This window comes from Arvicanthis niloticus, chromosome 3 (genome assembly GCF_011762505.2).
Source record: "Arvicanthis niloticus isolate mArvNil1 chromosome 3, mArvNil1.pat.X, whole genome shotgun sequence".
NCBI lineage: Eukaryota > Metazoa > Chordata > Mammalia > Rodentia > Muridae > Arvicanthis > Arvicanthis niloticus.
The window spans coordinates 47,878,860-47,901,933 of NC_047660.1; the positions used below are offsets into that span (position 1 = coordinate 47,878,860).

General features: G+C 39.2%; 1 long non-coding RNA gene across 1 annotated transcript in view; it reads left to right on the forward strand.

Moving 5' to 3' along the window:
- The first annotated feature begins 236 nt into the window (after positions 1–236).
- LOC143441580 (uncharacterized) overlaps positions 237–23,074 on the forward strand; it is a 197,697-nt gene continuing 174,859 nt past the window's right edge. Inside the window, exons 1-2 of the long non-coding RNA XR_013109141.1 lie at positions 237–427; positions 1,502–1,572. This is a non-coding gene — a long non-coding RNA (uncharacterized LOC143441580). The remainder of the gene's footprint in view (positions 428–1,501; positions 1,573–23,074) is intronic.

Consider the following 23,074-nt stretch of genomic DNA (forward strand, 5'->3'; position numbering starts at 1 on the left):
ATTTTAGCCTTCAGAATGGTGAAAAGATAAATCTTTGTTGTTTTAGCCACCCAGCCTGTGGTACTTTGTTATGGCAGCCAGAGTAGATTAACACAGTGTCTGAAGCTTCTGGCATAGACCCAAGAGTGATGCCTGCAACCACAGCAGCTGCCTCCCTCCCCATGCCCTCCCTCTTCCTCCCTGCTGTGGTCATTTCTCTTCTCCTCTCTCCTTCCCTCCCTCCCTTCCCCCTGCCCTGCTTTTCATCTCTTTCCTTCTTATTCCCTTGCTTCACTATAACTACATAGACTTCTAGTCTCTCAGCATGAAACAAGAGACCTGCCGTGGGGGAATTATTCTAAGGGGTAGTTATGCCCATCTAAAAGAGGGAAGAAAACACTCTGGCATTTTCTGGTGTTGACAGAAGTCACAGAAGAATAACAATCAGGTGAGTCATTGGGCTGCTCCTGATGGTTAGCACCTCTGTTAGGATTATGGGGTTTAACTGAATTGGAAAAGAGAGAACACAGGCTTGGAGTGGCAAATCTCTCTTTGTACCGGAAAACAGGAACTACTGTGTATGTGCCGGGGAGGACTAGAAGAATGAATCTGTCATTCCTTCTATGGTTAGAATTCGGGCTTTGGGAGAGCCTTTGGATTAGTTCCCATTATCTGTCTCCTTAACATCCAGAGACCCAGAAATGGGGGCAGCAATGGCAATAGGGCATTGCAGGATGCCCAGGAGGAGATGTCCAGGTCCATTATGCAGCTTCTCCCAGTGGGAAGTTAGAATAGTCTTTGGCAATCGGCTGCCCTTCCAGAAAAGACATTTTCCTCCACCAGAAAAATGAGTGTAATCAGTCTGGCTGGCTGATTTTGCGTTCTGAGATTTCCTGGATGAGAAGCTCTGTGTAAACCAGGGGCACTGTTGTTTTTGTACCTGGCTGCTGGGCCAAGAGAGAAGGGAGATGGGAAGGCAAAGCTAGAATGACTCCTTGGCAGGCAGTCTCCTGGCCTCTCAATCATGTCTATTGCTGCAGAAGGCTCAGCATACAGCAGCTGCAGGAGTGTGGGGCCAGCCAGGCCCGAGGCACTGAGGGAGAGGATGTCCGCAGTAAGGGGGCTTGAGGGTCAGCTGGCTGAATTTCCCTTATGCTTACTTCCACTGCCATTTCTTTGCCTTCTCCCTGAGCCTTTGGACCTTCCTGTCATTTCTGGGACTCAGGTTACAGGATTGCCAGAATTCCTCTTTAGTAAATAATAGAGGGGTTCCAGGTTAGAAGGGCCACCCAAGAGAAGAGGCCATAGAGAAGATGAGGATGAAGGGAGAGAGAAGGAGGGATAAGAGGCAGGTGAGCAGAAGCCAGCTCCTAATCTGGAGTCAGCAGAGGGTATCTTTCTGATGCATGTTCTGCTGCCTCCCAGACCACTCCAAGCAGGAAGCAATGGCAGCTGTGCAGACAGGCTGTGGCTCTCCCACCCAAGACTGGGACTCTTTGAGAAGGCTTTCCTGATTTTCCAGGTGATCTGCATTCCAGGATGCTGTTAAGAAGAGAATGTTGCCTTTGAGCAGAGAGAGAGCTTCTGCAAGGGGTAAATATGGGAGCAGCCCACCTCTTTCTTTCTTCCTTTACTCTTTGAGCTTTGAGAAGGGGAAGAATCCTTCTGACCTGAGGGGCTTCCCCTGGATGATGCAAGAGTCCTTCTCTATCACTACCACCTTGCCACCAGACTTGAAATGCCACTGCAGAGAGTGATGTCGGCTGATTATTATGCAGGAGAAAGAAGCCATAAAGTCAAGTGCCTATAGCATTTAATGTGACTATCAGAGAAAGGCTGGCAACCCCTAAGCCTCTGCGCCTCATTATGCATGGCTGCCAGAGGTTCTACCTGGCACTGCAGACAGAAGATTCAGGCATATGTGTACATATATGTGGATCTCATACATTGGCCATTCCTTTGTATAAACACACATGCACAACATGTAACAGTAGACCAGAGAACTGTAGCTGGGGTCTTCCAAGCTCTTTGGAAGGTAATTCTCTCAGTAGCAGCAGCTTCTCAAGGATGTCTCTTTCCTGGGGCTAACCCCTTCTCAGGACAAAGAAGACCCATAGAATCACCTGTTAGTGGCTCCAGATATTACAGAATGCTGTGACAGAATCAAAATTAGTTTTTAATCATTCATCAGTTTTGAAACACCCAATCTCATCATTCATTTAATAGTTATTTCAGTGAAACTGTTATGGCCCAGGTATCTGGTGGTTTCTGGTCTTGTGCAGGCCTAGGCATAGGTACTCCTCACCTTGGCAGCTGCCATCCTCCTTCTTCTCTTCCTCCTCCTCCTCATCTTCCTCTTTCTCCTCCTCTACCCCCTCCTCCTCCTCCCCCTCCTCCTCCTCTTCCCCTCCTCTTCTTCCTCCTCTTCCCCCCTCCTCCTCCCCCTCCTCCTCCTCCTCTTCATCATTATCCCTGTCACTGAAGTGGGGAGATCTCTGCCAAACTGATATTGTCTTCTCATTATAGAGCTAAATTTCCATTCTCTATCAGGTCCCTAATCTCTAGAGAAATCTGGAAATGCTAACGTGGGAGAAGCCAGAGGATGCTGTGAGAGGCAGTGTCCCTCACCTGTGACTTAACATTGGCATCAGTGAGTTGCCTGCTGTTCTGGGTTGTGTTCTGTGAAAGACTCAACAATAGATTTCATTTATTAACCACAAAATCCTCTCTAGTCTTTTAAGTTCACAATCTATCTTCAGGCAGGTATACCCCTGGTAGCTAATGATAATACACCAATGTCTTCTCAGTGTGGACACAGATGACCTCGGATTCTCTTCACTTTTCCTCATCTCCAGGGATTTCTTAGAGGGAAAGGTCACTATTTTATATATTATTAATGACTATATACATTCAATACCTTCAAGACAACTATTGGAAGAATAAGTTTCCCAGGGAGGAGAAAACTAGATGTTCAGTTTTGCCTCTGACCATGGGCTCCAGCTTCTTGGAGTTCTCCATTGATTGATTTATGTGATACCTTTGAGACATCTGTTAGAGCTAGTGGGTTGGGTTCAGGGAAGTGAAGAACTTCCCTTTAGCTATGTTTGGACTTAGTACTTCTTTGTACTCACAACTAGAATTTGCCAAAGGGTACAGGGCAAAGAAAGGAAAAGCTTCATAGAAAAGCAGTGTGGATTCTGACAGGTTTGGTTTGTGAGGGATAGCCCACTGGTAATATTGCACAGGAAACTTAGGGGGCTGTGTGCCCCAGGGACTTCTTACCTTTAAACAGGCTATTTATCTTTTTCCTGTTTCTATTCTAGATGAAGACACCAAAAGATGATAAGCCTTCCACGTCTAAGCTATTTTCTCACACTCAGCCCGACACATCAAACGTGAACATGGAAGAAAACTCAGGGATCATTAGAGGGCCTGATGGCTCCTCAGAGTCAACTAAGAGCTGTCATAAATAGAGATTGCTAGGCACATAGCCAGACATTTGAACCCATGTGCCTTGGGAGGCACCAAGGTCATTTTCCTTTTGATTTATTCTTTGCTAACATCATCTACGAATTTTAGAGTATATTTACTCCCACTTCTTCCTCCAATTCCTCCCAGATCCCGCCTCATCCACCTTCCAACATAATGTTCTCTTTCTCTTCCTCCTCTTCTTCTTCACTGAACATGATTAGTAAGGTCCATATACACATGACAGCAGGGTGCCATCCACTGCAGCATGGGTAACTTACCAGGAGTCATGTGGCTTATGAAAACTGATTTCCTCACTTCCCCAGTGACCATCACTGGGGTGGTCCTCATTTAGGTGTGGGGGACTCATGAGCCCCCACCCTGAAGCTGGAATATTGGTTGGCTTGATCTTATCAAGGTCTCATACAGCAGCCACAGCTGCTATGAGTTCATGAGTATACCAGCCCTTCTGGGGCATGTCCAGAAGACATTATTTGCAGGAATCTTTCCCAACTTCTGCCTCCTCTTCTCCAATGTTCCCTGAGACTTTCTGGGCATGAGGAAGCAGTGATGTAAGTGTCCTATTCAAGGCTGAGCATCCCTTAGTCTTTGATTCTCTGTTTGATCAGTTATGAATTTCTGGTGCTTAGTACAGAGTATATTTTTTTTATTCTCTGAGGAAATGCACGCTCTTGACATTTCAAAATATAAGAAAAAGAAAGTCCTAGGAGGGACTTATTTGGACAGAGTAAATGTTAGCAAAAACAATTGTTTTGTTGTTAGTCTCCCCAACTACTTCAATCTGTCACCTTTATAACAATTTTGTAAAGACGGTGTTTCATCATGTAACCCAGGCTTGCTTTGGACAGTCAGAGATCTGCCTGCATCTTCCTCTTGAATGTTGGTATTAAAGATATGCACCATTAGCTGGGCAAACCTTTAATTCCAGCACTCATGAGGCAGAGGCAGGCAAATCTCTTTGAGTTTGAGGCCAGCCTGCTCTGCAAAATGTGTTTCAGGGCAGCTATGGGTACACAGAAAAACCCTGTTTCAAACAAAACAAAACAAAAAAAAGAAAGGAAAAAACCCAAACATCAACAATAAAGAAGGACATGCACCATTATGCCTGGTCTTTAGTAACAAACGTTTACTTATATGTAGAACTTCATGCATAGATGCTCAGTAAAGGCATAGGAGCTTGAAGGTAGCAATGTCCAGTGCCCATTGCTTTGGACACAGAAGGAGGAATGCTGCAGCATGTTCACAGGACGTGTGGATGTTCATTTATTCCAGCTAGCTTTAGCTTGCTTTTCCTGTCCACCCCTGTTCCAGCAACCACTTTGAGAGTTACCCTTTTCCTTTTATTCTGCCTCATGGGTCATTTATCAACCCTTAGCCACCCTATTGCATGTCATTACTTCTTGGTTCAATGTCTTGCTCTTTATTACCCTTGGAGACCTTCTTTCTCCAGAATACAATCCTGGAGTTTCTAAGTGTCTTTCGTAACCCCCATGCAGGGCTATTTCTCCAGCTTTGTGTGGTGTTTCTGGATCCTGTTACAGCTTTTCTATTTTCCCCTTGTCCTCACTTATGACTGCTGTATCTCTAACAAAATGCAACTTTGAAACTGAATAATGAATCTGAGACTTAAGTGAAACCTGGCTGAAGAACCACAGTCAAAAAAAATCATTGCCCCAAAGATGCAACAGGATATGTTTGAAGACTCCATGGAATGATAGCTTTTTGGGCATGGAGACTCCACCCTTTAATTCTGCTGTGATTTGTACCAACAGGACTAACATTGTCGCCTCTTTTCCTGAAGCTTCAGCTCCCTTTACAAGCACCTTCATCATCCCTCACTCATCCTCCCCACATTTTTTCTCTCAATGATACAAATTGCAGACACAGATGGTAGGTAATTCACGGGAGGGAAGAAAAAATTTCTCCTAAAGTTGCTGGCTGTGTTTCCTCTGAAGCTCCTTCATTCCTATGCTGGCACAAAGACACCTTTAGAGCTCTGTGCATCAGATTCCCTTGCATTCCTCTCTCTGAGGTGAGTTCTTTCTCACTGCAACATTTTACCTGCATCTCAGCACAACATATTTTGACTTCCTTTAACATAACCTCTTGCTCTTACCACCTATAGGCAGTACAGAAGGGGACTGTGAAAGTCAGTTCTAGCCCAATACCCCCTCCTGACCAAGATGCTTAATGTATAGTTGATATGCATAAGGAGTCAAAAGTAAAGGCCAGTTGTCACAAGAGATGTAGCCAAGCAACCTTGGTGCTAAGCAACAGATTGAAGCTCACAGAGTCTTAATTCACTCCATTGCTAGCTGCACAGAACTTGGCCTTGACTAGAGAAATCGTTTGATCTGGTTAAAGAGAAAGCTAAAGAGGGAGAGAGTTGAGAATGGGCAGAGATAAGGGAAAATACTGAGAAAGGAAAGGAGAGAGTGAGGGTTACAGATGAGAATAAACAAGATGTCATCAAGATGTCTAACTATCATTAAGAATAATATCTAAAGAATGACCAGGAGGATTTTTTGTTTGTTTGTTGTTTATTTTTTAAGATTAATGGCAACAGCTAATTAATCTTTTTTAAAAAAACTTTTTATTTGAACATGCTATTTGTTTTGGTGAGTGCATCTTCCATGATGTCAAAATGTTCCTTCTCAAAAACTTTCAAGGCCTGTCCCTCCTGTGGTCCAGAAGTCAGTGTTTTCTCTCTGTCTCGTTAGCTATTACATACTGATCTGTAGCATGTATCTTGAAGGGAATTCTGCAAGAAGGGACCAGAAACAGAGAGTCATGTGTACAACATAATGGTGAAGAAAAGGGGAAAAGGAGTGCAGGTTGACGAGGGAGGTTGGGCTGAGTCTTTCAAACTTAAGCTGAGACAGATTTGGTGTCATTCTTCTGGCCAATACAAACAACACTTTGTTTTCTAGTTTCTTCCAAGTATTCTTAGGAGATGGGTCAGGGGCTATTCACAAATCTATTCTGAAAATGAGATGCCACGTGTTTAGATGATTCAGGAAAGCCCATCTTGGGTATCATAAACCAGAGGAAATAGCATGACAGTGTATTACAACCATGCAGGACATGCACAGCAGCAGAGCTCAATGACTCAATGCATTGCATGCCAGGCAGCACCTGATATATAACATTTCATCCCTGCACTTTTTTTTGCTCTTCTATTCACTCTACCAACATTATATCATGTTCTTTCTGTGTGTTCTCTTCTCTAACCAGGTACCTAGCTTCATCCCTCCCCTGAGAGTGGCTGAAATGGCTAGGATCAGTTACACCATGGTTGATGTCTCAAATGAACCCTTCTCACTGTCTAACTCATGCACATGGGATGGATGATTGCATAGTATCCTAAAGGCCAGAATAGGGAACTTATGAGCTTCATTTCCTTTTGCTCAGCCAATTTATCTATATCAGTAGTCATGAGCCATCAGAATTTCTTAGATTCACGGAAAGGTGTCTGCACCAAAAAATGCTTGTCATATGGCTAACAGGTCACATGCTTATGAGCTGTGTGCCTTATCCCTGGTTGAGATCTATCACCACCAGCCAAGTCTCAAATTCTGCAATTTACCAATCTCCTGCTTTTGTAGTTTGTCTCCTCCCTAGGGTGATTCTCAGGACTGCCTCTGCCAAGAAAGGACCAGGTGTGTTTCGTCTGGGGCTGATGAGATGTCTCTTTCAGTTTGATTTTCAAAAGCTAGACATGAAGAACACTGGGGATAAGCCCATTGTAGTGCCAGATGAAGGTATTCTGAAATAGAGAGGTGTGCATGCACGCATGTGTATGTGTGCTATAGAAATAACTCAAGGTAGAAAGGAGCCTTGGCTCAGCACACACACACACACACGCACACGCACACGCACACGCACACGCACAATCACTCAAAGAAATACACACTTGGAAAAAGATAATGTTCCTTAATATTCACATAAACAACTAGATGAAATGTGTCTGTTACCTTCAGTGGAGCCCTCATATTTCAGTTTGCTGAATTGTTGTTGACCACACACTAAATGAACCCCTTTTGTAAATTGATGACCCCAGCTTCCAATACAGAAACTGCTTCCAATTACATAATGATTTTCCCCTAGCACATATTTAAAAACCATTCTATAATCACCATCTGAGTCTCCCACCTATAGTAGAGATTCATGTCTCTCTACACTGACCAGATGCACTAATCACAGAATTGGCTGGAGAGAGAGAGAGAGAGAGAGAGAGAGAGAGAGAGAGAGAGAGAGAGAGAGAGAGAGAGAGAGAGAGAAAGAGAGACTGACTCTGAGGCTTTTGTTTGGTGGGGAAGAGTGATAACCGTGAGAACTGCAACAGCTTCTCCATGCTCCCACAAGCAAAAAATCTCATTTGGGATGTGTGTTTAGTTTCTAAGGAAAGTCAAGCAGCAACTTACAGTATCTAGTGCCCAGGGATGGGAGCAAGGGGATTTCACCATAGTTATCACAAACACCAGTGAAATGAATGTAATTTGGAGTTGCTTCTCTGGACTGCATAGAGATCTTGTAAGCAACCCATAGCCATTTTTTGATAAACCATTCTTTTGTTAAATCAGAAAAATTGTTTACCCTTGTTCTCAATTAATATGAGTTATTCTGAAATAGATATTAATGATGATCAAAGGCAGTGGCTCAGGGAGATAGAGGGTGGCTTTGAACTTGATGTTCTGGTGTTATTAATGGTGAGGGAAGTAAATGTTCATGTTTTATTTCAGTGTGGGATGCTGGCAGTAGCTTTCAGTGATGATGCCTATCATGTTATCATCTATGGTGATCTACATTAATGTATCTTTTAAAGGAGATTCAAGGGGCCCAGTTACCTGTGTCAAATTAAATGACAAAATGTGAATTGCTGTTGAGTGAGCAAGGCTCTTCATAAAATATTAACATTTATCTAGCTGACATTACCAAGTTCCAAGCTTAAGCTGTACACTGAAAAACAGAAACTTTCTCAGAAGGTGAGAAAAGACTCCAATTTACACCATGTTTATGTTGAGGTGACTAAAGTCATGTTCAGAATCAGATCCGGTTGTTATCAATATTCATACCACGTTTTTTACTGCATGTGTCAGATGAACGCTAATGTATATCTTGGCAAACAATGACACCCTGATGCATGCAATGGGTATATAGAATGGTTCAGAGAAATAAAAATACTCTGAATCCTCATTCTCTCCCTCCAATTTTTTGTGGGTGTGTTTTATGTATTATATACATGTAACACATGTAACAAATGTGTATATGTAAGCATGTATGATACAAGCCAGAGTTCTATGTTGGGTATCTTCATTAGCCACCCTTCATCTTTTGTTTTTACAATAAGTTCTTTCATTGAGTCTGGACCTCACTGGTACAGCTACACTAGTAGGCTAGCCAGCTCCCATGATCCTCTACTATCCACCTTCCTAACACTGGAATTACAAGCATATGCCTTCATGCCTGGCTTTTCACATGGGTTCTGGAAATTCAATCATAGCTACTCATACTTGCTTAGCAAACATTTTATTGACTGAGCTTTCTTCCCAACACCAAACATCTTTTAATAATCAACATGCCCCCCTCCTTTCGTGTCTGGTTATGATGATCCTACTATAATTAAAGACCCTGCAGTGAATGTCATATCTCCCCCTTTTTAGCCAGATAACAAAAGCTGGTAGAATTTCTGGGATCAAAGGAAGCTTGTGGCCTGGAAAGACATCTACATCATAACGAGGGAAGTAAGTTAGGTAATAATGTACTGAGTTTCCATTTTAATCAGAGATAAGTAAATATATTAGTAGACTATCCATACATGATATAGTTTAGTTCTGTGATTTTGTAACTCACCCAGGAAAGATGCTTTCCCAGGTAACTTATCAGTTCCTACAAAATGAAGAAGCAGGCAGGGAAGACTCAAAACCAGATTTTGGATGGAGATCAGAGGTTAGATTCTGGACCTTGATGCTCAAATTTGAATGGCAGCCTAACCTCCTTTGCTTCCATCAGCCTACCTTTGGGAGCATTTTGTAGTTCAGCATTAGATAATACAGATATTGCTTCCTTTGGTATCTCTACTTGACTGTTTATCTGGCATAGAAACACGATTTGTAGAAAGCAACAGCAGATTTGGGAAATTTGGTTAGGCTGTGATTCTACTGAGATCTGTGTTTCTAGATCCTGGTTTCTAGATTGAAACAAATTAATACAAACTTTGTATCTGATAGAATCCTGTACAAATGTTTTCCCTCTATTTCAGTGGGAAAGATACACACACACACACACACACACACACACACACACACACACACACACACACACACATATTTAAAAGTTTGAGCTCACCTAGCAGGGATAACAATACACTCTGCTCTTTTTTCAGGGTCATGATAAATCTGCACTATAGACTTGGTTCATAGATAATTTACCTATTGCTCCTCCCACTGAGTACCATTTTAGTCCTTGGTGACATGTATCTATCAGAGTGATGGAACCAGATTGCACAATATGAATTCAGGGTCTTTCTGTATGACGTATTTCTGGAATGCACAGACTTGTCATGTTTGTGCTCCCTGTCTCTACGGGGCATACACAGTACTTGGAAGGCTCTGAGAGATAGCATGTGAGTTGTACAGTTGCTTTCATTCATACATCGGCTGACAATTTCAGATATTTCCTTGGTTATCATATTTGAGTTACAGCATTGCCACTTGGCTTTTATAGCTCTGAAGATCCAAGAAGATTAAAATGTCAAAGATATATTAAGATGCTTTAGGAACCCCATAGAAAACCTTGAATGCAAAATCTCAACTTTGGGACCAAGGATCTTGGAGCACTGCCATATTCATTCTTATTTCTTTTTTTAAACAAGGCGTTTCCTTTTCCCTTTTAGTAGATTTGCTCCCTTGCTGTAGTCCATTATAGGACATTCATTAACATATCCATACTCAACTGGGCCTTAAGGAATCCCATCAAACCATGCATATTATTAGTGTGACCACACAACTCTAGAAATAAGAAGTGGCATATAAGAGATCTTAATGAAAGAATCTCTACATGCACCCCTTCCACAAAAATTCCTTGTATATTTTTTGTACCTACTTCTGTCAGATTGTTAACCTTCAGGTCTATGCCCAGTCTCCTGATCACTTAACCAGAGAAGAAAAAGGGCACACACACACCACACCACACACACACACACACACACACACACACACACACACACACACTTTTAAAAGTTATTCAATGGATTGATAAAGTCCTAATTGGAGATATGTTCTGGTGGGCAATGGCCAAATGAAACATCTTCCAAAATGTCTTAACACAATAGTTAGAGTTATAGAAGGGACAGAAGCCATTGGAAAAAAAAAAACCACCATTATCAAGGAATCAAGAATTTCTGTCCTTAGTTGCAATATTCAAGTATGATTATATATTGCATGGTGTGTTGTGTGATTGATCAGAATCAAACCTATATAGTGACAGAATGGCCTACAGTTTTCTCAGAGAATTCAGTGTTCCCATACTACAGGAGTAGTTTTAACAACTGACTCATCAGCACAGATTGCCTTACCCTCCTCCAAAAGTCTATTCCCCCACTAGATTTCTATTTTCTTGAAGGAAATAGAGGGGGAAATATGGTGATAGTAGCTATTATACAAAAGAAATTGCCACAGCCAAGAAGGTGTTGGCTCTACAAACCATATTTCCTGTATGCTTTAGGGAGCTTTGTCTTAAATTGCATACTGGACCACATGAGATTGTAAATAAGGGAAATAACCCAGTTGCATGATTCAGTTCAATTCAACAAATATTTAAAATTACAATCCAATCATTTCTTTGGGGAACTTAGGTACTTGGCTGATAGACAAAGCAATTAGTGAACAAAGTTTGTTGTGTATGATGAAAAAAATGGGCAAAAATATTATACAGTAATAATAAATATACCTTACATACTGATGCAGTTTAATTTTTATATGTGCAAAGGTATGCATATTCATGCACTCTTAATCTAGAAAGAATACACAGAAAGGTGAAATAAATGTAAATTATTCCAATGGGGAAAATGGTGGAAAGAAAATATCAGACCAGCAAAAATAAGATGCTGCAAGTGTTTAGTGCACATGATATGTGCTATATATTTAGTACAGGTAGAAATAAAATTGATTAAACTATCCAGCATCCTACCAAAGAAGACAAACAAATAAAAAATTAAACCTACTACATGTTCAAAGAAAAGGTCTGGGTCATGTAGGCAAGGGAAGCAGGTAGGCTCACTGCAAAGCCTCACCTCTTCCTAGGCACCTCCAAATCCAATCTCCAGTCCCATCCACAGCTCTGAAGCAGATCACCTGCTATAGCTCCCCTAACCCTTGACTCCATCCCCAGTGGGACACAGAGATCTTTTTTTCCTTATATTCCTTCTCCCACTTGTTGCTTTATCCCATTCCTAAACTCCAGCAGGCACTCTCGGGGAACCCACAGGGCCACTCTGACCAGGCAAGAAAGTAGGCTGATTGCAGATCTTCCCCTTTCTCTCAGCTCCTCCAAATCCAATCCCGAATTTTCATCCCTAGCTTCATAGCAGACCTTTTGCTGCGGCCTCCATTCATTCTCTACCACCATTACCAGTGGACTAACAAAATAGATCCTGGTGGAACACCCTGCACTCTTCTTCCCTCTTTGGGGCCTCTTTAGCACCATCCACAGCCCATCTCAATTCCTAAGTGTCAGATTCCAATGCCCAGAAAGACATTTTGCCTGGAACCTCCAGTGGTCATACCTATCAAGATGTCGGAAGAATTTCCTACCTAGCAACACACAGCCATCACACTCTCCTAAGAACCAGAGAGGAAATAGAAACTAAGGAACAAAACACCCATCAAACACAGAGAACACAAGATTATCAGCACCTACAACTGCAATCTTCTCAATTCTGAATCAGTAGACAGCAGACTAAAAACACAATTAATAGTAGCCAGAATAGGGACGAAGAGCTGTCTCAGCAGTTAAGAGCACTGACTGCTCTTGCAGAGGTCCTAAGTTCAATTCCCATAAACCACATGGTAGCTCACAAACCATTCATAATGGGTTCTGATGTCCTCTTCTGGTGTGCCTGAGGACAGTGACAATGTATTCATATACATAAAATAAAATAAAATAAAATAAAATAAAATCTTTTTAAACATTGCTATGATATGTCTCCAATAGAACCCAGCAACCATAGCCCATTAGGCTTTTAGTATTCTAACATAGCTTAAGCACATGAAAAAGGCCATAAAGTAGCTTATATGATCATGACAAAAGTCATTAAAGAAGAAATGAATACTTTAGGGAAGTCTATAAAAACACAAACAAACAGTGGAAGGAAATGAATAAAACAGACCTGAAAGTGAAATCACATAAAATGAAATAGAATCACATAAAGAAAACCCAAACTGAGGGAAATCTGGAAATAAAAAATTTAGGAACTTGAACAGAAACTTCAGAAGCAAACATCACTAATAGAATGTAAGAGTTGGAAGAATCTTAGGAATTGAAGACACTATAGAAAAAACAGATACCACAGTCAGAGAAAGTTTAAATCTAAAAAAAAAAAACAAAAAACAAAACAAAACAAAACAAAAACAAAAAACAAAAAACAAAAAACAAAAAACAAAAAACTTCCTGACACATGCATTCAGGAAATCTGGGGCAGAAGATCAAGCCAAGGAATAATAGGAACACAGGAAGATGAAACCCAGGACAAAGGCACAGAAAATATTTTCAAAAAACCATAGAAGACATTTTCCAAACCTAAAGACAGAGATTCCTACCAAGGTACAAGGCACATACAGAACACAAAATAGACTAGACCAGAAGAAAAAGGTCAATTCTGAACATAATAATCAAAACACTAAACATACATAAGAATGAAGGAATATTAAAAGCTATAAGGAAAAATATCAGATAATATATAATGGTAAACCTATTAGAATTATACCTGACTTCTCAATGATGATTCTAAAAAGCCAAAAGGGCCTGGGATGATGTACTACAGAATCTAAGACACCACATATGGCAGCTTAAACTACTATACCCAACAAAACTTTCAGTTACAATACATGGAGAAAATAAGACATTCTATGATAAAACAATATTTAAGCAATATCTGCCTTCAAATCCAGCCCTAAAGAAGACATTAGAAGGAAAACATCAACCTTAAAAATGTTAACTGTGACCAATAAAACACAGAATTGTAGACCAATAAATCAAAAGAGGGAGGTACACATACATACCACCCCCCACCACATCTTCTTCTTCCTCCTCCTCCTCCTCCTCTTCCTCCTTCACCTCCACTACCACTACCACTAACAGCAGCAACGAAAAGGAATCAACAAACACTGCTCAATGATATCTCTTAATATCAATGGTATCAATTCACCTATTAAGAAAAATAGACTAACACAATGGATGCTAAAACATCCTTCTACAGCATCCAAGAAACATACATTAACATCAAGGATAGACTTCACCTCACCTCAGGGTAAAAGGATAGAAAAAATATTCCATCAAATAAACCTAAGAAGCAAGCTAGTGAAACTATTTTTATATCTGACAAAATAGACTTCAAACCAAAGTTAATCAGAGCAGTAGCTGATTAAGTCAATGATAAGCAAGCTATAATCTATTTTCTCAGTCATGTTCATTGTTAAAATATATATCATCCTGGATGAGGTACCCCAGGTCTAGAAAGTCAAATATGTTATATTCACTTAAATGTGGAATTATCTGTTAAGTCCATGATAACCAAACTGTAATCCATAGAACCACAGAGGTTAGGTATAAAGTAAGAGACTACAGGGTACAGCTAGATCTCATTAGAAAAGGAAAATATAAACTAGATGCTCATGGACGGATGGGTAGCTGGAACAGGAGGATCAATTGTAAAGGAGAAGGAAGGGCAAAGTGAGATTAAAGAAGAAATATGGGGAGAGACAGACAGCTAAAATTAAGGGCCATTTTAATGCTAATATTGAAGCCCAATACAATATAAACATATATATGTTTGTTTCTGTTTTGTCATATCATATGGTATTGTATCGTATCATATCATATCATATCATATCATATTTTTATCCTTTAGTAGCCCATTTGTTTTCTAATGTAAGACAGAAAGAGAAGGGACCTGGATAGGAGGGGAGGTAGGAAGGAGCTGGGAAGAATAGAGGGAGGAGAAACTGTGTGTGTGTGTGTATGTGTGTGTGTGTGTGTGTATAAATATATATATATATGCAATATAAATGAAATTGCCCAACAATGGGGAGACAGAGTCCTAACTGGCTATCTTTGTTGCTTAGTGAAGCTTCTAGTACTATGATTGGGTTACAACTAATTGAGTTGTTGACCAAAGGGTCATCTGCAAACAAACAAGGCTGTTGCTAAGGCTCTAGGTTATTTTCCACAAACCAATGGCAAGACCCCATTGCTAAAGTTAACACCTACATAACTCAATGAACTTGAAGAAGTAGAACAGGTGCCTGTACATAGCCTTCACACCTACATTCTAGAATTATTGGTACAGGAAGGTACTGTACAGGCTATTAAAAGAGAAACATAATATCAAGTCAGCAACAAACACTTTAATCTATGATGGTGTCCTGCCTGCAAGATATGCTAGGGCAATGGTGGCACAAAGTTTGTGGGAGTAAAGAAACAATATCTGATTTGACTTTAGGCCCATTCCATGAGATGGAATCCAAGCTCAAAACTCCTTGGATGACCAAGAACCTGACACTGGGTAAAACCAAATACTTTTTTAAAAATAACAATAAAATGACTCCTAATGACATTCTGCTATACTCATAGATCAGTGCCTTGCCCAGTCATTATCCATAGCAGCTGGAAACAAATATAAAAACCCAGAGCCAGAGAACACACAGAGAGTGAGAGATCTTAGAATCAGCTCTATATGAGATACCCACATCAAACCCCTCTCTTTGGGGTCTCAAGGAGTCCATGGAAGATGAGGTGGAGTGTAAGAACTAAAGGGAATGGAAGACACAAAAAACAACAACAACAACAACAACAACAACATAAACCAAATCATCAACAACAACAACAACAACAAAGCCCACTAAATCAACATGGTCAAACTTTCAGAGACTGAGGCAGCATGCGTACAGTCTGAATGGTCTGCACCAGGTCCTCTGTGTATATTATGGCTTCCAGGTTAGTGTTTTTATGGGATTCCTCAGTTTGTGAATGAGAGGGCTCTTTTCTTTCTACTTGTTTATTCAATTCTGATGTTTTGTTTTTGTTTTGTCGAATCATATCATATATTATATCATATTTTTATCCATTAGTAGTCCATTTGTTTTCTAATGCAAGACAGAAATAGAGTGGACCTGGATAGTAGAGGAGGTAGGAAGGAGCTGGGAAGAATAGAGGGAGGGGAAACTGTAACCAAAATGTATTATGTGAGGAAAAAATTTTATTTTTCATAAAAGGGAAATAAAGAAAAAGAAAACATGAGTAGGCTTGAGGAGTGGAAATTAGTAATTATTTAGCAACTATCCCATTTATTCCCAACACAACCTATCAAAAGGCATTGATTCCTATTTTTAAAATTAGAGATGTGGTGTTGAAAATGTTAAAAATAAATGGTTTAAGTTGTTTTCATAGCTATTAAGTCTAACCCAAGTCAAACTGCCAAAGACCCCTCTACTTCCATTACTGCATACTGTCTTCACATAGTATCTAGGAAAGCCTAGGCCTGAGAGAGCAAGCATTAACTATTTCACTTTCACATGTCAGTGAGAGTGAACCAGGTGTTGTTCACTTACTGCTTCTCAAAAGATGTGCAGCCATCTTGATGGAGGGAAGGAAAGAAGTTAAATAGTAGAGCCCAAGGCATTTCAACAGAGAAATTTAAGCTAATTTTTTCAAAAGATAAATACTGAAAGAGTATGTTAAAGTGTATTTTTCTCTTCTAAAGACGTCATGAAGAGGCTTTCTCTTCAATTGCTTCATAATTACTAGCCTTACTGGCAGTGAATTACCCTATATTAATTAACTTTATTTATTGCTGTTGGCAGAGTGACTGTACAGTAAATCAAGCAATTAACAACCTCCTATATTACACTCAGAAGAGAGGTAACGAGATGCCAAACAGATTAGCTTCTTTTCTTTATGTTCTTTTCTCAGGGTGTTGACCTTTGTGCTATTACTATTATGGGAGTTTGGTCAGCATGGATTGAGTTTTGAGGTCCCATCAAGGGGAAAGATGTGGGCAGCTTGGAAGAGGAAAATTCTCAGTGGGAGGAGCTAAGCTTCTTAATTCCAACACTGAGGATCAGACACTTGATGCTCCTTGGAACAGGGATTGGAATGACCATGGTTGCTGTGGTTTACTTGCTTGTAACTGTCAATCCTTACATCTTATGTTAGTAGAGATGTCAGGAAGATCTGGCCATTTCTAGTGGCTCAGATTGTTGATACGAACACACAGTGGGGGTATTTTAGAGATCCTCTGTTGGATTTATTAAATCTACAACAAGTGATCCTTATGGGGACATCTGTGACATAAGAAGAAAGTCACTCATTTTAAAAAGAAAGAAATGCTCATTTTCTGGAAAAGTCTTTCTCAGGTGGATGCAAGTTGTCTTTACAGATATATAGTAATTTGGTAAGGTACTAAATTGCCCAGTGGCACCCTCAGGTTGGTGTGAGTCTATATAAATGTTCACAGTTTTCCCTTTGGCCCAACACATTAGTCCAGACTCAAGTACAAAGAATCATCACATCTGTTGAAGTTTCCATGGTTTTATTTTTTTTAAACCCACTTTCTGTTTCCTTTACTCTGGCCTGTCTTCCTACAGTTACCTTGCAATGCTGTCAAGTGTCCTGCTAAAGTGTTTTGTTTTCTTGGGGGAAGAGACTCGGCCCCCTGAGGACCTCTTTGCATCTTATAAAGTACATGATTGGCATTTGAACTGAGCCAATTCATGCTATTCATTCCATGAGTTGCTATCTCCTTCTTGATCAGGCATGGATTCATTCCTAGATCATTTGCTCCCCTTGCCAAATATATGTCCTGTCTTTCATGTCATCTTAAGTGAAGCTACTGGCTCTATGATCCCCAGCAGATGGAGATCACTTTTTATGCTAGCGAATATTCTTGGTCTTTAAAACTAATGAAGTCACATCCTTGAATTTCTTTTCCTGGCCAAATGGCTGTAAACTGAGTTGGCACTGTAGACATCAGCCCACTCTCCTGTGCTGGCTCAATTCCTGGCTTCACACAGGATAGCTCTTACACTTTGAGAGCTCTAATACCATGAATCTCATTAGTCCAAAGAACTCCCATACAAAAGATCATACTGTCTGAACAATGTAGATGAAATGATGACTTTTGCTTGAAGTCTCTGTAGCCTGTATAACCAAGTAGCATTTCAGGTCTTTGAAATATGGTCTTAGGTGGTTGGAGAGATGGCTCAGTGGGTAAAGTGTAGCTTGTACAAGTGTAGAAACCTGAGTTTGCATCTTTAGAACCGACATGAAAGACTGTTCATCTGGAACCTGTGTGTTCCTATGACAAGATAGGAAGTACCATTTGAAAATATGTATACTCAGTCTTGGATAGTTTGAACCTTAGACATTATTACCTTTTCTATTTCCTATTTGACCACAGCATTAGTAGATTAAGATAGCAGAAACCTCTTCTATTGTAGAGGCCAGAAGTCAGAACTCAATCCTACAGTGCTGAAACCAATGTGACAAGGTCATGCTTCCTTTAGACCTTGTCAATTACATTTTTAAAAAACAACATAGTGAAAGAGATATTCACGTAATAAAATGTTATGAAACAATAAAATGAACAAATTTCTGTTATATGTAATATTGTGATGATACAATATTATGTAACTATCTCTTACATTCTAAGAGACTGGATAATGTAGCATGAAGTTACTTAAGACTTAATATGGCTATCTTATGGTATACTCAGCTGGTTTTATTTAACCTGTGTTTAAGAGCACAATGTATGAACTAATCTTACTTGCCTTAGACTTCCCATGTAATCAACCTTTATAGCTTAAGCTAATGTAGAGAAGTAGGGTTAGAAGTTGATATTGGGTACACAGAACTTAAAGATTCTAGGCCAGTGTTCTATTAGACTGTATGTTAGGGATTCTGAGGTACATTGCATCCAAGTGTGTAGTGCACAGCCTCGCCGATAAGGAGAATGCCACACTCAGGATTCTTCTGACAGCATTTATTGAACTGCTCTTCAAGATGGAGAAAAGGGGAAGGATGCCAAGCTCAGAAAGCCCGCTGCTTAAATAGAGCTTTGAGAGACGTGCAGATCCCTCATTGGCTCAAATCTTTCATCCAATTGTCATACTCGGTTTTCGCGCCATGCGCAGGCGCATTCTCAAGTAAAGCTTCTGTGAAGAACCAGGAAGCAGAAGCCTGCGCCATCTTTTAATGGCAAATGCGGCTCCTCACACAAGTGTGTTTCTTATCTTCCTTGTTCAAGACCCTGGTGAGACTGCTTGCCTACTAAGTAACCAAACTTCTATCAAGGGTCAATCGAGTTTCTACCAAAACATATTTTCCCGGGACCTTCCTAACAAATAAACACTAAAATACATCATCAACCTATTCCCAAAACATAAAAGATAGTTAAATATAAAGGAAAAAGAATAGACATATGTATGTATGCATACACAAAACATATATCATTTATACATGTATACAATATAAACACATAAAAATAGCATATAATATCATATGCACATGCATATATATTGTATATTGCATGTAGATACATATGTAGCTTATAATATGTGCACATTTTACTATTATTTACCATAAAATATCTGCATGCAAACATACATACAATGTATTATATTTGCATATATATATATATATATATATATATATATATATATATATATATATACACACACATACATATAGCAATACTTTGGATTCTTGAATTCCATATTGGTAAGTTTAAAACTGCATAAATTCCCCTCTTATGATTTTAGTAGGAAAATGTCCCTACCCCTCTAATTTTCATTTTGGTTTTCTTTTTCAGTCAGAGTCCTGCTGTGTAGTTCAATTTGGCCTCAAACTCAAGATCTTCATTTGCTAGGATTACAGATGCATGCATGCTGCCCTGACCAATTGTCCTACTTCCATGGTTGAATGGTTAGCTAATCTATTTTCATATTTTCAAAACTAAAGAATATAAATATTTAAGGCCAAGAATTTGAATATAATTCTACTCCATGAGTTTGATAAAAGTGATTTATCTTTTAAATTTAAACTCATTTTATAGAATTTTACATCATTGTTGTTTGAAGAATGCCTTGTGTGTCAATTGCTTGATATTTTTGCCTATTGTGTGACAAAACCTTCTAGTGGTTAATAAGCTTTGAAGCAGGATGTATTGCATAAAGAGAATAGTTTGATGTTAGTATATTGAAATTCCATCATTCTTACCTATTATCTTTTTGTCTGAACTTTCCTTTGTTTTAATATTAAAATGATGACCCTGCCTGTTTTTAGGTATTAGTTTGACATATTGGTAGACTGCCTCTGATTTTTTTTTATCATTTTTCTCTTATTGAACTTTGTCTTCAATGCCTTTATACCATTTATTATAACTTGCTTTAATGTTCATGTTAGTGTATAAATAATCTGACTCAATTAAGATTACACATTTTGTTTTTATTCCCAGAATTAAAAGTTCAGTCTTAATTTATCTCTTCACTCTCAGTTTCATTATATAGGTTGTATTTGTTTGGAAAGTCGGGAACTAAGATGATCCCCTTGTGTTACATGGAAGGTCTCACAGGCACTTCAAGCATCTTTCCAGGGCAATGTTATTAAAGTAGTGTGGCTAAAACACCGGTGGTAACTTGATCTTTCTATTCAGGTTCCTTATCATAGCTACTATTTCTGAAGCTCTATCATCTGATATTACAGTTTGGGGGTTCTCAAAGTGTTTCCAATTCTATACCCCTGACTTATCAAAACAACAAATGAAGAGATATGAAGCTTTCAGCCTCCTCAGGAGAGTCTAGGACATTTCACTTGTTCTGTTCTTTTCCCCTTTACTTTTGTGGTCTTTGCTAATGCATTTTTTTTTTTTTTTTTTTTTTTTTTTGCTTCTTTGTATGTACTTACTAACACTATCAGCTTTAATTTTAAATACTTGCATTTCTCTCACCTGGTTTATGATCTTAAGAGTTAATTCTGTTTTAAAGTTAGAGGACTTCTCATTCCTCCTATCCTGTAGTTGTTCCCTTATTTGGTTCTAGATTTTTTTCCAGCATACTATTTACTTTCAAGTAACACTTTTCTTTTAGAAGTCCTTATGGGCATTAATGTTTTCTAGACTCATATATTTGCCAAGAAAACTTGAATGCTATAATGTATTTCTTTATATATTTCCTTGACATTCCTTAAGTTTTCTCCATTACCTTTGGCTTTGTTGTTATTTTAAAAAGAATTCTGAGGTCAGTGAGATTATTTTTCTAATGACTGCAGGAATCAAAGCTCTTGGCTATCAGAAACAAAGGACGGTTCTCACAAACTTAAGAAAACAAGATTGACTGAAAGGATTAGGCTACATAATTGAAAGAAGAATTGAAATCCTGGATTTGAGAAGGTCAGAAACAGAGATAATTACAGTGGCTTCCTGAATCTTTCTAGAGAGAAACTATTAAAGTGGTTTACCTCGAAGACTTTTAGCAACACACTGGTTTTGTTCAGGCATCCTTTACTAGGAGATAGTATCAAACTGGTACCCAACACAATATCAAATAGCATTTGCCCATTGTTCAGCTCTGACAACCTGTGGCTGGACAAAAATACTTTTAAAATGTATTTATTAATTTTTTTGAGAATTTTATATAATATATTTTGATCATATTCATTCCTTATTGCTTCTCCTAACTTTTACTAGATCCATGCTCACTCCCCTTACTGAAGCTTTATGTTCTAGAATTCTCCCCCTCCTCCTCCTCCTCCTCCTCCTCCTCCTCCTCCTCCTCCTCCTCCTCCTCCTCCTCCTCCTCTTTCTCCTCCTCCTCCTCTTCTTCTTCCTCCTCCTCCTTCTCCAGCTATGGTTTGTGCTACTTGTATACTCCTGGGTGTCGAACCTCCAGTAGAACATGTTCAACTTACCATAAGCCAATCTGTTGAAGAAAACTGACTCTTCTCCCCCAGTATTTGCTGTAGCTCTTCAGTTAGGGGTGGAAACTTGTAAACTCCTTTTCTCTCTACGCTACACTATTGTCTGAATTGTTTATTCAGGTCTTGTGCAGGCAACAACATCTGCTGTATGTGATGCCATCCTTTCCTGTGCAGAGGGCATTGCTTCACTTTCACTCTAGTCCATGACCTCTGTTCCTACAATCTTTCTACCCTGCCTTTTCCATGACAGTTCTTGGGCCTTGAGAAGGGAATATGAGATAGATGTCACATTCATAGCTGAACACTCCATGGAGACTTATTCTCTGCCCTTTGATCAGTGTGAGTTTCTGCATTAATTTTTATTCACCACACAAAGAAACTTTTCTGATGAGATTTGATAGTTGCATGTAATCTAAGGCTAGAGATACAGATTAAGTGAGCATTTTGGTACTTTGTCCATTTAACAAAAGAATAATAATAGGTTCATTTCTGGGACCTATGAACTTGTCAAATCCTGAACAGATTTACAGAACCAAACAGGGTATTCTTCTCATAGAGTAGACCTTAAATCAAGCAGAACACACTAGGTTACCTTCATACTATTCATGTCATTATTGCACCTATGAATGCATCTTAGAACACTGGTCAGTATTGTAATTCACAGTTTTCACAATTGGGTAAGATTATTTGACTTTTCTTTCATCATCTTTCTTATCGCCATCCAGTGCTATGGAATCTAAGTCCAGAAGATTGCTGGACATTACTAACTCCATTTTCTATGTCTTGTGACTAATGAGTGCAGTGTCTTCAGCAATGGTGTCTTACCCTAGTGGGAAATCAATGACAATGGCAATAGACTGTTTTGAGGGTCTCCCAGATACCTCTGACCACTAACCAGCGTGGTACTTTCCCATATCTAGTGTGGGATTTTTTATTTGTTAACCCATGGCTAATGAGATAAACAGTATCTTGTAGATGTTAACTGTAGTTAAACTCATATGTATGTGTATGTATAATGTATTATATATACATATATACTGTGTTATATATACATATATGTACACACACACATATATGCCTTTATATTATACAAAATCTAAGAAGGAGAGAGATCCCAGCCCATCATGCTCTATTTTGAATAGATTCTCAATTTTATTTCAGTTTCATTTTATCTAAAGATTTTATTTGAACAAAGAACACTTGTAATTTCCCTATTGATTTACTTTTCTAGATTTCTACATGCTTAAACTTCCTTCTTCCTTATTTTTTTCCTTCCTCATATCACCTGTGCTTCACTGCCCCCCTTAAGATATCCTCACCAATGATCCCTTTCTAGTTTTCTGTTTTCTATGGGTATCCCTGGTTAACTTTACAAACCTAAAGATTCAATGTATGTATCATTGATGGGAGGTGTATA